This window comes from Cyprinus carpio, chromosome B6 (genome assembly GCF_018340385.1).
Source record: "Cyprinus carpio isolate SPL01 chromosome B6, ASM1834038v1, whole genome shotgun sequence".
NCBI lineage: Eukaryota > Metazoa > Chordata > Actinopteri > Cypriniformes > Cyprinidae > Cyprinus > Cyprinus carpio.
The window spans coordinates 29,230,781-29,246,535 of NC_056602.1; the positions used below are offsets into that span (position 1 = coordinate 29,230,781).

General features: G+C 35.4%; 1 protein-coding gene across 4 annotated transcripts in view; it reads right to left on the bottom strand.

Moving 5' to 3' along the window:
- LOC122137719 (TOX high mobility group box family member 2-like) overlaps positions 1-15,032 on the bottom strand; it is a 78,112-nt gene extending 63,080 nt beyond the window's left edge. Inside the window, exon 1 of one of the 4 annotated variants that reach the window (XM_042726680.1) lies at positions 14,250-15,032. The gene's annotated coding sequence lies outside the window, so the exon portion shown is untranslated. The remainder of the gene's footprint in view (positions 1-14,249) is intronic. The other 3 variants (XM_042726681.1, XM_042726682.1, XM_042726683.1) reach the window with 3 other exon arrangements.
- Positions 15,033-15,755: the final 723 nt, after the last annotated feature.

Here is a 15,755-nt window from a genome sequence, read left to right on the forward strand (position 1 = left end):
ATCACTGATTCAACCTTAATATATTATCTTAGAGCAAAAATAAATAAATAAATAATAAAACACAATATCATTTTTATGGGTTAAATAAGGTAAAATAGCTCTTTATGCTAACAATTGCAGGTCATCACTTTTTACAGTGCATTTATACTATACATTTTTACTAATATAATCTTAAAATATTTATATTTCTCAAAATCCTTGAGAATTAAGGTTTTAAATTAGTTTAATTGCATTCATTATTAAATTAATAATGTATTGCACAACTGCATCACATTAAAGATCACGTTGTCATATTAGCACAGTGCAGAAAGTCAAACACATGCTGATATTTAATTTGCAAACAACTTTTGCTGCTGACAGACTGAACAGGTCAAAATGATACAGAAAAACCGTCCTGGGTCTGAAATGATGGAGCGGTGCGAAAGGAAGGATATGACAGCTCGAAAGAGAGAATTTGAAAACCGACCACAATTGCCCTGCAGCTTGTGTCCTCGGACTGAAAGGTTGAGCACAAACACGTCGCTCCTGCCTTCACCATTCTGAACGAAATTACTCATAACTTCAGCTTTAAATGCAAGAGCAGGACGAGCAGCAACCAAACACTGTCAGAACTGCACAGAGCCTCTCTCTTATGAGCTCTGACAGCTGTCAGATACAAGAGAAGAGACAGAAACATACAGTTGCAAACATTTTATTAACAAATCCTGACGTACAATATAAAAACACATCACCGAACGGCTAATCTGAGGAGTGCAGAGGAAGCCTTCCTTATTATGACTGAAGAAATATAAAGGTTTTAATTAACTTGCTAATCGTTTCTTTATAGTTACGTTTTAATTGCTTCACAATCACTCATCAGACAAAACCGTATTGGAAACAACCAAGCAACAGTCATATTAACACAACAAATATCAGACAAACAAGACCAAACTAAACAGAGCTCCGCAAACAGGAGGTGCGTCAGTGCGGTGTTTGCTAAAACCACAGAAATCAATACGATACTAGAGACTCAACAGATGCTCAGAAAAGCAGATAGTAGGTAATGCACAATATATCAGTTTACATACAGTATCGCTTTCATGAAACATTATTGATTTTATAATATCATTACATATATTTTTGATTTTTATATTATTTATTTAAAATTATTTAAGATTTTGTATTATATTTAAATTTTTTGTTTATAAAAAGTTTCAAAAATGTATAAAAAGATTAGAGATTTAATGCAAAAGCTGCATTTATGAGAAGACTAAACATATTGATTTATACATTATACTTTTTGGTGATGATTTTGGTTATGGGGCATCGTAGAGATATTGATCATATCAGTTATCGGCCTAAAAAATCCTCATATCAGAATCAACCAAAATGCATATCAGCATCAATTCAAAGTGCAACCAAAATGCACGTTGCATACCGGTGCATCCCTAGTAGATGACATTTAACTTTATGACAGTGTTTTGTGAGGAAGTTCACAACATCTCACATGCATTTCACGAGTTCACACTTACAGATAATGAACAGAGTAAAGGTTATGCGTATTTGGCATGCTATCCGGGGAAAGGGCTCAGAGCTCAGTAATTACCCTCGCGCCCGGGGTACTCCCCCTATCTGGGGAGAGGGGTCCGAGCTCGGCGTTTAGCCCGGACCCAAGCGCTCCCCCCGAGTGTTCCTCCCTGTGCTGGGGTAGGAACGGGCTGAAGGTAAGGAGTCGGGGTGGTGGAGGGATGCTTAAAGACTAGAGATAAGGCTCTAGAGGTAAGGCTGCTTTGATTATTTATAGGGGTTCTCTCTTGTGCTGATTGGATAGATGGAGTAATTACTGATGATGGACTGGCCGTGTTAATTATCTGCGCGTGCTCCTCCCAAAATTTAGTGTGTCACCTGCTGTACATTCCTCATATATGGATCAGAGCATGTGCAGCGAACCACACACACACACACACACACACACACAAACACACACACACACACACACACACACACACATTCAGTGAGAATGAGAGTTTCTTTCTTTCTGTGCATCCTCATCTCTCTCTCTCTCTCTCTCTCTCTAACACACACACACACACACTCTCTCTCTCTCTCTCTCCTCTCAGAGAAATGTGATATTAAACTGGCGTATAATGACAAAGCCACAAACAGTGGATGGGGGTCGTAGAGCATTTCCAATGTGAACACCTCCCTCCCCCACATGCATATTATATGGATATGTGTGTGTGTGTGTGTGTGTGTGTGTGTGTGTGTGTGTGTGTATGAGAGAGAGAGAGAGAGCTAAACAGTCATCATGCATTTATATATTCCATACTGCAAACTGCAGCATCAATAACACAGTATTACAGCATTTCATTGCGCGCACACACACACACACACACACACACACACACGACTAAAGGCAGCGCTGATAGTTTTGTTGATCGTCTTCTTCTAGAAACGCGCCAGTATATCTGACCCCCTCCCACCCCCACCACCAGCGCCAGTATATCTGACCCTGCAAATATATCCAAATGCACTATAGACATCTTCACAAATTCCACCCTTTCACTCTGTGTGTGTGTGTGTGTGTGTGTGTGTGTGTGTGTGTGTGTGTTTATGAGAGAGTTTGTGGGGGTGGTGTGAAGTTATAATGGAAGATTTAAAGATTTCCCCCCTTATCTGCAGATTCTATTACATTCAGACACGTGTGCACAGAAATATAACCAATATAGCTTTTAAACATTTGGGGTCATTATTATTTATTTTAAAGAAATAAATACTTTCGTTTGGCAAAAATGAGTCCAATTGATCAGAAGTGACAGTAAAGTCATTTCAAATGTAACAAAAGATTTCTATTCCAAATAAATGCCATTCTTGTGAACTTTCATCTGTGAATCCTGAAAAATAAAATTTCTCACAATTTCCACAAAAATATTGAGCAGCTGTGATGTTTTGGGCATTTATAATTTTTTTTTTTGTTTATTGATAATCTTATTTTGATATTAGAATGATTTCTGAAGATCATGTGACACTGAAGACTGGAGTAATGATGCTGAAAATGAAGTTGCAGATGAGAGTAATAGATTTAAATTAGTTTAACATATGTTCACATTGAAAACAATTATTTTAAACTGTAAAAATATTTAGCAATTTTCCTGTATTTTTGATCAAGTAAATGCAGCATCGGTGAGCAAAAAAACTTCAATTCTCCACACAACCTTACTACAGTAAGCTCAGTTTCTGCTAAAATACATTAGTTTTACTACCCAGATGAATGTTTTATCACTCAGTAGTTCCTCTTTAGTTGCTCCGGACACTTATTTGAGATTTTCCCAGATGAATGTTTTATCACTCAGTAGTTCCTCTTTAGTTGCTCCGGACATTAGTGTGTACCTGGTATTTTTATTAAAATTATTTGAGATTTTCTGATTGCAGATGAAACAAGCATATAAATCAAACAGCATTAAGATTTATGAAAATCTAAAAATGCATAAATTTCCTGTAAGGGGTAGGTTTAGGTGTAGGGCGATAGAAAATACAGCTTGTACAGTATAAAAACCATTACGCCTATGGAATGTCCTCAGAAAACATGGAAACACAATGTGTGTGTGTGTGTGTGTGTGTGTGTCTTGATGTAAGAGTCTATAAAGCATTTCACAGACGATCATTAACTCTGTTAATACAGCTCATATTATATTACACCTTTCCGTTCAAGGCCAGTTCCTGCAGAAAGAGCCACGTCTACAAACACCTGTGAGTGTAAGTATACAGTTAAAAACATCCCGAGATTCAATAAAACAGCCCTCAAATGACCTGTGTCTCTCCGTTCCATCGTCTGTGTTTACAGTACCTTTTAAATAGCATGTTAAAATAGTATACATTATGCACGAAAAACAATGCAATCCCTAATATGCTTTATTCTCATCACAGGACTATTTTCACACAGTGATTGTGATTGATTTCACGTCTGCAAACGGAAAGTGCATCGCACGTGGTTTACAGTTCTAATGCATATTACACATTTTGACAAATGTCATCCAATGCATGCAGAACTGTGAGCACAGAATACATACTACAGGACTTGTATGACTAGAATTTGTCCACCTCCTCTCTCTCTCTTTCTCTCTCGGCACGTCTGCCACACCAGGCTTTTCCATTACCCGTCTAATTGCACATTCCACAGTGACAAGAGCTCATTAGTGCTTAATTACACACGTGCTATTTAGTACAAACATCTCCATTTGGGCCCCTTTTGCCGTGTAATTGTTCTGCGGGGACGGCCGTTGAGATGAAGGGCACGTCACAGAGATTCGCACTGAGTACGGAAGGCTGGAAGTAGGTCATGTGCCATAGCAATAAACAAGGAACACTGCAATAAAATAATATAGTCACACACACACACACACACACACACACACACACACACACACACACACACAAACACACAAATATAGTCACACATGCACGCATGCCGAAGCCAGTAATATCCAAAGCTCATGTAATATTTACAGTGCACTAATAGAAAGATGGCAGAGAGAAGCAGACTCTTTTGCATCTGAATTTTAGAGAAAGCTGCAGACTACATTAAAACTGCTGGGTTTTGAGAAGTCCGTGTATGTGTGTGTGTGTGTGTGTGTGTGTGTGTGTGTGTGTGTGTGTGTGTGTGTGTGTGTGTGTGTGTGTGTGTGTGTGTGTGTGTGTGTGTGTGTGTGTGTGTGTGTGTGTGTGTGTGTGTGTGTGCTAGACAACGTGTGTTTGCACCATAGAAATCTGACTATAAGATTATAATGAATACTATACAGTACAGTGGATGCAAAAGTCTGAGAGCACACTGAAAATATGAGCTTTTGTTTGTTTAAACCTGGAAATAAATCCTAACATTTTTAGGATAATGAAAAGTATAAATATAATAGAAATATTTACATTGTAAGATTTTTATAAGTATAAGCATGTACTATAAATTATAAATATTAAATATGAAAAGATTCTGCATTATGTTTGTGTGACTAATAAAATGCAAGTAACTGAGTTATTTTAAACCTATAAGAAATAAACAGATTTTCTGAAAATAAACTCAGAATTTAAACTTAAACTTAAGAAATAAACAGATTTAGTATTTTGAAATGATTTAAATATTATAGAAAAATAAATAGTATAAGGTTTTATAAGAATAAATATATACTATAAATGATAAATATTTAATTTGAAAATATTCTGCATTATTTTTATGTGATTAATCAAATGCAAGTAACTGAGTTATTTTAAACCTATAAGAAATAAACAGATTTTGGATTCTGAAAATATTTATTACATAATATTTTAGAAATCTAAACACTGTAAATTTGTATAGTTATGAATATATACCATAAATTGTAAGTATTAAATATCAAATATTCTGCACTATTTATGTGTGATTAATCAAATGTAAGGGAGTTTATATAAACCTAGAAATAAATATAATTTTGAAAATATATAAATATTAAAGAAATGTAAGCTTTATAAGGCTAAATATTAAATACTAACGATTCTGCGCTATTTCTGTGTGACAAATTTTCAAATCAAATGTAAGTATATGAATTCATTTAAACCTAGAAATAAACAGTTTTAGGACTTTGAAAAATATAAATATAAAAATAAATATTTTAATATATGCCATATATTATAAATATTAAATGATGCTCTTTGGAAAAGCATCTCAGAGAACAGAACATGATCACCGGGTTTTGTTCATAAAGCTCAAATGCATTTATTAGTTCAACTTTTTACTCAGACTGCTGATAGTACAATATGTGATTAAAAATTTATATTCAAAGGGAAAATGCAAAATGGAAACATATTTCAGAAGCAGCCTTGAACTCTTGAACCCCACTATATTTTTTACTTTTTAAACTTGATGCAAAAAAGCGATGCAAATAACCACAATAAAGTCACTTTAAATGCACAATTGTGAATGGCTTATTGCGTTTACAAAACAGCAGCAACAGTAATATAATAAAAAGTCAAATATATAGTTAAAATATTAACTGAAAAAGCAATATAGTATATATTATATTAGTCTAATTGTGGGTGCTTGTGCATTTATGTAGAATATGCATTAGCACTCAAATGCAGCTCATCCAATCAGAATTAATAAATCATCCTGGATGCTGATTGGTTGATAAAGGCAACACACACACACCAGTGATGTGAAACAGCCGTTTGCATGATCTCCGGTGCTTAATTAAACCGCTAAACACACTTTGCTTCCATGCAATTCAATCCAGTTCACTAGAGTCCAATTCACATGTCAGTTTGCTTTGGATCTGACCTTTGGTTCAGTCTCAGTTACTGTACTCTGGCAACGAGCGGCACCGTCCAGGCCAACTTGGACCGAACTATTCAAACAATCCAGTTGTTGCCAGAACAGCGTTGAGGAGAACAGCGGCGGTAATGACGGCAGCCAGCGGTGCTCGTCTCCTCTCCGGAGAATGAATAATATTCTGGCAGAGCCGAATCTAATAGGCGCTCTCTCTTAGATATTCAGCTGAGAATGGCACTTATGAAATATTAATATCATACAAAAATATGGCAACTCCAGCGCACTCCATCTCTCAAACTCCAGCGTAATTGACTATGCGAGTCTTTCCAAATCAGGCAGCGAGGAAGCGAGAGGGAGAAAGAAAGGAAAAACAGAAAGCAGAATTATATGTCAGCTTTGCGGCAGAGCGCTTCTCACAAATGAGGACGAATTAAACGTACAGACGTGACAAATGGACGACGGATCTGATTATTACACGAAGACACAAACACACACCCAGCACAACACAATTACCATGAGTGTGTGTCACTGAATTATGATAATTGGACGTGTTTACACATTCAGATAAAGTAAACCATTAATAACAAACACTTGACTCATACATAGATGGACCACGACTTAAATATATTTAAATAAAAAACTCAGTGTTTATTCCTGGGTTAGGGAACGGACCGTGCTAAAACCTCCTCAACCAATTTATCACGAAAACAAACTTATACACAGAAAAATATAAAGGTGACCCTAGACCATAAAACCAGTCATAAGTGTCAATTTTCCAAAATTGAGACTTATACATCATCTGAAAGCTGAACAAATAAGCTTTCTATTGATGTATGGTTTGTTAGGAGGACAATATTTGAAAATCTGGAATCTGAGGATGCAAAAAAAAAAAAAAAAATCTAAATATTAAGAAAATCAACTTTAAAGTTGTCCAAATGAAGTTCTTAGCAATGCATATTACTTATATATACATATACATATTACTTACTTTACAAAATATCTTCATGGAACATGATCTTTACTTAATATCCTAATGATTTTTGGCATAAAAGAAAAATCAATAATTTTGACCCATACAATGTATTTTTTGGCTATTGCTACAAATATACCCCAGCGACTTAAGACTGCTTTTGTGCTGAAGGGTCACAAATGTATTTTAATGCACTTCACTGCAGATTTGTAAAAAAAATAACACATATCGGGCCACGCCCTCCGTCTTCTCTGATTGGCTAATCATATGCGAGTCTCACAACAAATTCAGTACACTCCAGCTGTGGCTGTTATTATGAGTCTTATTTAAAGCTCAAGTATCAGAAACACATGTTGTGCTGCCCATTTAAACATCATCACATACTACACAAACACACAGACCACAATTCAAGAGCCTTCTTAAAAAAGAGAGAAAAAAAACACTTTAAAAACTTGTTTTAGGAGTGAAAGCTCAGATACAGGGACTCCTAACAAAAGTACTATACTATTACAAAATAAATGAATATATATATATATAAAATGCCAGAATTTTTACTTTTTTCATTAACAAATGTGCATTATAAATTTTTGTGTTTTTTAATCATTGTCATTTAACCCAAAGCCAAACAGATCTGAGAGATTCAGAAATTATTCATATTCACTTAAACATTACACTAAAAGTATCTACTATCCACGAGGAAGCCAAATGTTTTAAAGACGACACAAAATAACATGCACAAAGATTCTTAACAATGTATTTTTGAATTTAAATCTTGCGATGGGGCTAGAAAACCTTTAACTGTGATATTATTTATTTTAAAAAAATGTATGGCTTTGGTTGCATCAGCAGAAGAGTACATGTATGTTTATAAAAATTAAAGAATGTTGATGAAATTATTTATACTATTACTAAACAATACAATAATATGCACTGACGAACTGTGCTCATGAATTGTAAATATACTGTCTTTAAAGTATTTATTAAAAGCAGATGTATAGTTTTATTAGCGATCGTCCACTGAAAGCAGTTTATTGTGTTTGGATGCCCATAAATCCATATCACATGAGATTATAGTCCAGGATTACACAGATGAGAGCCACAAATTGGCATCACACCACAAATAGCGCATATTTAGCAGAGGAGGGAAATCTGAGATCTCATTTGGCTAATCCTGCCGTCTTCAGATGATTTAGTGTCGACACCTCGCTGTGTGTTTAATGTTTAGCTAACAGATGAAATAGCAGCAAATGAGGGAAAACACTGTGAAGAAAACTCATTAATATCTCAACTGCTTCAGATATGTGTCTATGATATAAATCAAGAGTCTGCAGCCAAAAGTCAAAAATCTCAATATGAATTCAATCATTTCTCATCGAATGATCTGAGCTGGAACAATCATTCATTTTATAGACGTATTATCGTAATGAATGACAACTATTGGCTCAAAAGTTTTATAAGAAATATTTGAGATAAAATTGAGACCACTGAGCTGTAGGAAAAAAATGATAAATGATATCTCTTAAAAATCTTAATTGTTTCTCCTAAGCAGTGATGAGATTTAATGGAAAGCAAATACAGAAAACATATGTTTGAGATGTTTCTCCTTAAAGAAAACAATCCAACAATGTCTCAAATTGTGCTCAGATTTGCCTAAATACATTTCTCATCATTTGATCTGAGCTGCTTCACATTCATTTAATAGCTCTATATTATCACTGGATGACAACTAGTGGCTCATTTGTGTTTAATTCTCCTAGAAATTTCTCTTAGGAGAAAGATATGAGATGAAACTGAGACATAACTGAGCTATGATTGAGCAACAGAGATGTGATTAAATCATTAAATTCAACTCCAGAAAAATAGATGTGTGCTATGTTTGTCCTAAAAAAAAAAAAAAAAAAAAAATACCAAAGCAATCTAACATTTGTCTCAAAAGAGATCTCACCAATGTCTCAAATTGTGCTCAGATATCACAAATTCACAAAACGAACTCAAACATTTCTCATGAAATGATCCAAGCTGCATAACAATCATTTTATACATCTATACTATTACTTGATGACAACTGTTGGCTCATTTGTGTCTGTTTATTTCAGACAGTTGAGACATAACTGAGCTATGAATGAGCAACAGCGATGAGATGTTTCTCCTGAGAAAACTTTTGTCTCAAGAGAGATCTCAACAACATCTCAAACTGTGCTCAGATACCAAAAGAATTACAAATCAAAAGGAACTCAAACATTTCTCATCAGCTGCTATGAACATTCCTTCTGGAGCAAAACTCACTAGTGCCTCTGTTTTTAATCTAGAAAGGATTTTAGGAGACATATCTGAGACCAAGCTGATACTTAAACTCTCTTAAAGTCTCCAGAGCAACAACTTTCTCCTCTGGCACCATGTGAGAAAAGGAGGGAAAGAGACTCACGGTGAGAGAAAGAAAGCCTGTCGGTTTCAGAGCAATAAACTCTCTGAAAATAACTGTGTGTGTGTGTGTGTTGTTCACCTCCAGAGGAAGCTGAAAGGTGAGGGTGGGTGTGTGTGTGTGTGTGTGTGGGGGGGTGAGCGGATGTTTAACTGAACCAACTTTTAACTGAACCCTGTGTGTCGAGATGTAAAGATACTAAACAAAGGCCTAAAACCTTGTTCCCCCTCCCCTCACCGCAACACCTGACGCACGGGCCGAGGAGAAACGGCACGTTTCCCCTCTCTGAGCTGTTAAAGTGGTTGTTCTGAGCTCAACCTTCATGCCATGGTTTGGTTAGACTTCTTAAAAGACGGCTGAGGAGACGCTTGATAAAAGGCAGATAATTTTAAACCATTCATATGTAAATGCATGTTCGCATCCGGAAAACTGAGCAAAAAGAAAAAAAAAGATGATTTTTTTTTCCCTCTGTCTTTTTTTAGATCGTTCCTCAGAACTCTGGGCATTGTAAAAATATCATATTTTTCAGTTTTATTTATGAACGTGTCAAGACTCTGTGAGAGAACTTTAACTAACTCACACCAAAAAAAAAAAAAAAACTTAGATTTACTTAGATTTTTTTTGTGTTGTTTTCAGCCAAAATATCTAAAAATTCTTAAATCAAGAAAGATTTTTTTAGAGATGTTTTTGCTTGAAACAAGCTAAATAATCTGCCAATGTAAACAAAATAACCTTGTTTTCTGTTTGAAATAATGGCAGATTATTTTTCTTGTTCTAAGCAAAAACTCCCTTAATTTTGACTTGTTTTGTAACAAGGAATTTTAAAATGTTGATGGGGTTTTTCCAGGCTTGAAAGATGCTGTATGTGTCCCTGGACCACAAAACCAGTCATAAAGGTAAATGATCTGAATAAATAAGCTTTCCATTGATGTGTGGTTTGTTAGGATCGGACAATATTTAGCCGAGATACAATTATTTTATAAAAAATTTTACTTGTCTAGAAAATCCTTCTAGAAAATTTTGTCTGAAAACAACACAAAAAAATCTAAGTAAGAAAAGCATTTTTTATTTTTTATTTTGCAGTGCTGCAGAATAATGAAATACACAACGCCACACCAATTACAAGTTTGAATATTCCTATACACCACTTTCAATATTTTTATGATGATGGAGTCATTACATTTTTCTTTTACTCCAAAAATCATTAGGATATTAAGTAAAGATCATGTTCCATGAAGATATTTTGTAAATTTCCTACTGTAAATATATCAAAACTTTATTTTTGATTAGTAATATGCATTGCTAAGAACCTCATTTGGACAACTTTAAAGATGATTTTCTCAATATTTAGTTTTTTTTTTTTTGCACCCTCAGATTCCAGATTTTCAAATAATTGTATCTCGGCCAAATATTGTCCGATCCTAACAAACCATACATCAATGGAAAGCTTATTTAATCAGATTTCAGATGATGTATAAATCTAAATTTAGAAAAATTGACCCTTATGACTGGTTTTGTGGTCCAGGGTCACATACAGCATCTTTCAAGCCTGGAAAAACCCCATCAACATTTTAAAATTCTTTGGTATTTGCAGGTTTCTGGCCGTGGGAGCCCTGATAATGGATAGGATGAGTTAGGACCGGTCAGCGTGAGCTGCTTTGTTAGCACACCAGCACTGATAAATGATTTACGATGCCGGTTTCTGGAACATCAATACCATCTCGTTTCTAATTAAAAAGAAGCCGCCCACAATATTGCACACAGCGGTATTCAATCGAGCAGGACGGTGAAAAGATCATTCCAAACGAAAAGCTTCTGCAGCAGAGGATTCATCGTGTTTTGGAACAATTTTATTTCCATAGTTTCACATTTTCAGTTAATGTGCTGAGTAGATCAATTAAAAACAAAAGCGGCGGGCACGCACGGTTCGAGTTTTCCAGTGAGTCAGAGGTGTTTTACTTTGTTAAATACTTATGTCCTTTCAAGTAACGGAAAGTGAAAAAGGAAACTTAGGTAATTCTGAGTCAAATGTGCTCACTTTTGATAGTGAGTCACTCTTGAGGGTGATTGTGTGTGAACATTTGCAGCATTGCAAACGTAAGTGATGCTCAACTGCAGAAACACTACCACATGTGAACAAGATTAAAACCATGCCTGCCATATAAAGATGATACTAAAATGACTGTATGTTCACGTGCATCCTAAATACTACACTGCATTCAACAAACGCACTATAGTAAATATGTTGTTCTACTAATATCATTAAAAAATATATATATATCATTTTTGGTCATTATGTTAATTTGTTTCACAAAATAATTTTTGTTGTAAATTATGATGTACAATTTCATTAAAATGTTTGGTTTGGTTTCATAAACACACAGATATCAATCTGTGCATGTTTCATGAATGAAGTTTAATGTGAAGAAAGAGTAGAAGAGACTATAGTATAACCATACATTTTATGATCTTTTTGGTGTGTATTATTACTTAAATATTACAATATTTGAAATATATTAAAATAGAAAATATGCTAATGCAAAGAAAAATAGCAATAACAATATCCACATGAAATGATATTCACTAATAAATAGTTATAATTAAATTACATGCTTAAAAACCATTTTATAGGTTTTTTTTAATAGAGTTTTTTATTAGTGCTTAGTGTTTCTTATTACTAAAATATTAAAATATTTAAAATAACATAACAAAAAAATTTAATATAACTATAAAAAAACAAACTATGTCAGTACGAAGATAAATAGCAATAAAAATATCCGAATTAAATTAAAAAAAGTAAAAATGCAAATAGAACCAAAGTATTACCATACATGTCTAAAAACCATTGTATAACCATTTATTTATTTATTGCTTACTATTACTAAAATATTAAAATATTTAAAATAATAAAATGGAAAATACACAACACTAACAAAAAACTGCACCAAAAAGTACCATGATATGAATACCAACATGAATATTGTAATCATTCAGTGTCGTGGTTTTACCATCTGAGTCTGCCACAGTATGTTTTGTAAGTCAAAGCAGTTACACTTCTATTTCGGTTTTGGCTCAAACTTGAAGTTCATCCTGTAGTGTGTGTGTGTGTGTGTAGGTGGGTGGGAGGTTATGGTGGGTGTGAAATGTGGCCCTATGGGGATGTATAGGGACTCTCAGTTCATCATGTGACCCTCAGAGAACCACAAAACCACCAAAGACAGACAAACAGACAGACAGAGTCATGCTCAGACAACAGGGGGCGCTAGAGAAAGCCCTGATCCAAACCTAGTGTGCTGCCTACACAGACCACCATGAGCAAACCCAGTACTGATTATAAATACTTTTATAGTTTAAAAACGATCAATAATCCACTTCACAGTTCAATCAAAACTGATTATCATACCCAGTATCTGTGTGCTGTTTATTATTCATTTTAAAGCATTGCGTCATTAGTTTAGCAACACGTTTATGTACAACTCTCGACTTGAATCGCTGTTTGTTTGAGTTGTTGACTATGCAGAGCATTACAAGCCAATCACTACTGAGGTTTCATTTCAGGATGCCAAAGACTAAAGGCTTATTCTCACAAAAAAAAAAAAAAAAAGATAACTAAAACGCTAACTATATAACCAAACCAACGGACAATAATGTTCTGTTTATTAAACCCATGCATTGGAGTTTTTTTTTCATCTGTCACTTTAAATGCTCGTGCTCTTTAAAGTATGGTGGATTCTGATTGGCTGTCAGTGTTTTTATCATTCATCTGCTGGAAAAAAATTAATCACGTCAAAATTCCAACGATACTTTTAGTCTTTAGTTATCGTTATTGTTGTGGTGCGGATCGGAATTAGAATTTTTGACTAAAAATAGATTTGTGTATAAGGTGTGTGTATATATATATATATATATATATATATATATATATATATATATATATATATATATATATATATATATATATATATACATAATATATATAATTATAATACATTTAAACAACAACAGTATTTTGGGGGCCTGAAAACGCAAACTTTTGAAAACGTATACGTGTCAAAGTGTACGTTTTTGAAAATGCTAGCATTATCGTCACCATGTAAAATACAAAAATGCAAATTTGTGAAAATGATGAGGTCATGCACATGCTTATTGTGCATTTAGTCTATAGGAATGCGTATGTGCACAGGCACGTAATGTTTTTATACGAAGTCACAGCGCCAACTACTGGCCTGGCATACATAGCATAGCGTTTTAGTCATGTTTGCGGAGTCTTTTTTTTTTTTTTGCAAAACTTTTCAAAAGCATAAAAGAAAAACAATGTCATGTAAAATGTACATTGTACACTGTTGTTATGTAAAACCCTTAGAAGGGTTATTTAACTTTTTAGGTGTCATTATAGTTATTTTCCTTAGTGTGAAAAACGTATGCAACTGCAAACAGTAACTGTAAACAGTAACTAGTACGTGTTGCATTGGCAGTGTATGCTATTGCATTGATGTTAGCATCTGTGTACTTGTATAGAGTATGTTTCTGGTCTGCTAGCTGCTTGGATCAGAGCTGAAGAAGGTTAGCGCGTCGGGTCTCACCCCTGAAGAGGGCAGTCTTTTCTCCTCAGGGTTGGGCCTCACGGGAAAAGCGCCGTACAGCCTAACACCTCGATCTCCTACACCGTATCTGCTCTGAGAGATGGAGAAAAGAGGAGACAGACAGGAGAGAGAAACAGAGGACAACAGGCCCGACTTAGAAGAGTCTCAGAGGAACACGAGACACAAACCACAGAAGACAATCAACGTCACTAATCAAAACATCAGCAATAACAAACAGGATTTCTGTGGTGTTTTCCCTCACTAAAATGCTACTAGGCTGGATGTTGTGGCCGGTTTCCAAGGTGTTGCTATGCAGAGTGGTTACTAGTGTACTCCATATGGTCTTAAATGTGTTACTATGTGGTTGCCAGGGTGTTGCTATGCAGTTGTTGGCATTCTTAGTGGCTGCTATGAGGCTCATATGGGTTCAAGTGTTTTTATTTGTGGTTGCCTGGGTGATGTTATCCAGGTGTTTGCATTCTGTGTGTTACTATGTGGTTGCCAGGGTGTTGCTATGCAGTTGTTGGCATTCTTAGTGGCTGCTATGAGGCTCATATGGGTTCAAGTGTTTACTTTGTGGTTGCCTGGGTGATGTTATCCAGGTGTTTGCATTCTGTGTGTTACTATCTGGTTGTCAGGGTGTTGCTATGCAGTTGTTGGCATTCTTAGTGGCTGCTAGGGGGCTCATATGGGTTCAAGTGTTTACTTTGCGGTTGCCTGGGTGACGCTATGCAGGTGTTTGCATTCTGTGTGTTACTATCTGGTTGTCAGGGTGTTGCTATGCAGTTGTTGGCATTCTTAGGGGCTGCTATGAGGCCTCATATGGGTTCAAGTGTTTACTTTGTGGTTGCCTGGGTGATACTATGCAGGTGTTTGCTTCTGTGTGTTACTATGTGGTTGTCAGGGTGTTGCTATCCAGTTGTTTCTGTTCAGAGTTGTTGCTATGATACTCCAGTTTATTTTTAAATGTGTTACTATGTGGTTGCCAGGGTGTTGCTATGCAGTTGTTTGCATTCTGAGTAATTTCAAGGGGGGCTCCAGAGGTTTTTTAATTCTGTTACTATCTGGTTGTCAGGGTGTTGCTATGCAGTTGTTGGCATTCTTAGTGGCTGCTAGGGGGCTCATATGGGTTCAAGTGTTTACTTTGCGGTTGCCTGGGTGACGCTATGCAGGTGTTTGCATTCTGTGTGTTACTATCTGGTTGTCAGGGTGTTGCTATCCAGTTGTTTCTGTTCAGAGTTGTTGCTATGGTACTCCAGATTATTTTAAATGTGTTACTATGTGGTTGCCAGGGTGTTGCTATGCAGTTGTTTGCATTCTGAGTAATTTCAAGGGGGCTCCAGAGGTTTTTAAGTGTGTTACTACGTGGTTGTCAGGGTGCAACTATGCAGCTGTTTGTGTTCAGAGTGGTTACTAGGGTAATCCAGATGGTTTTAATTATGTTACTATGTTGTTGCAAGGTTGTTGTTATCCAGTTGTTTCTGTTAAGAGTTGTTGCTGTGGTGC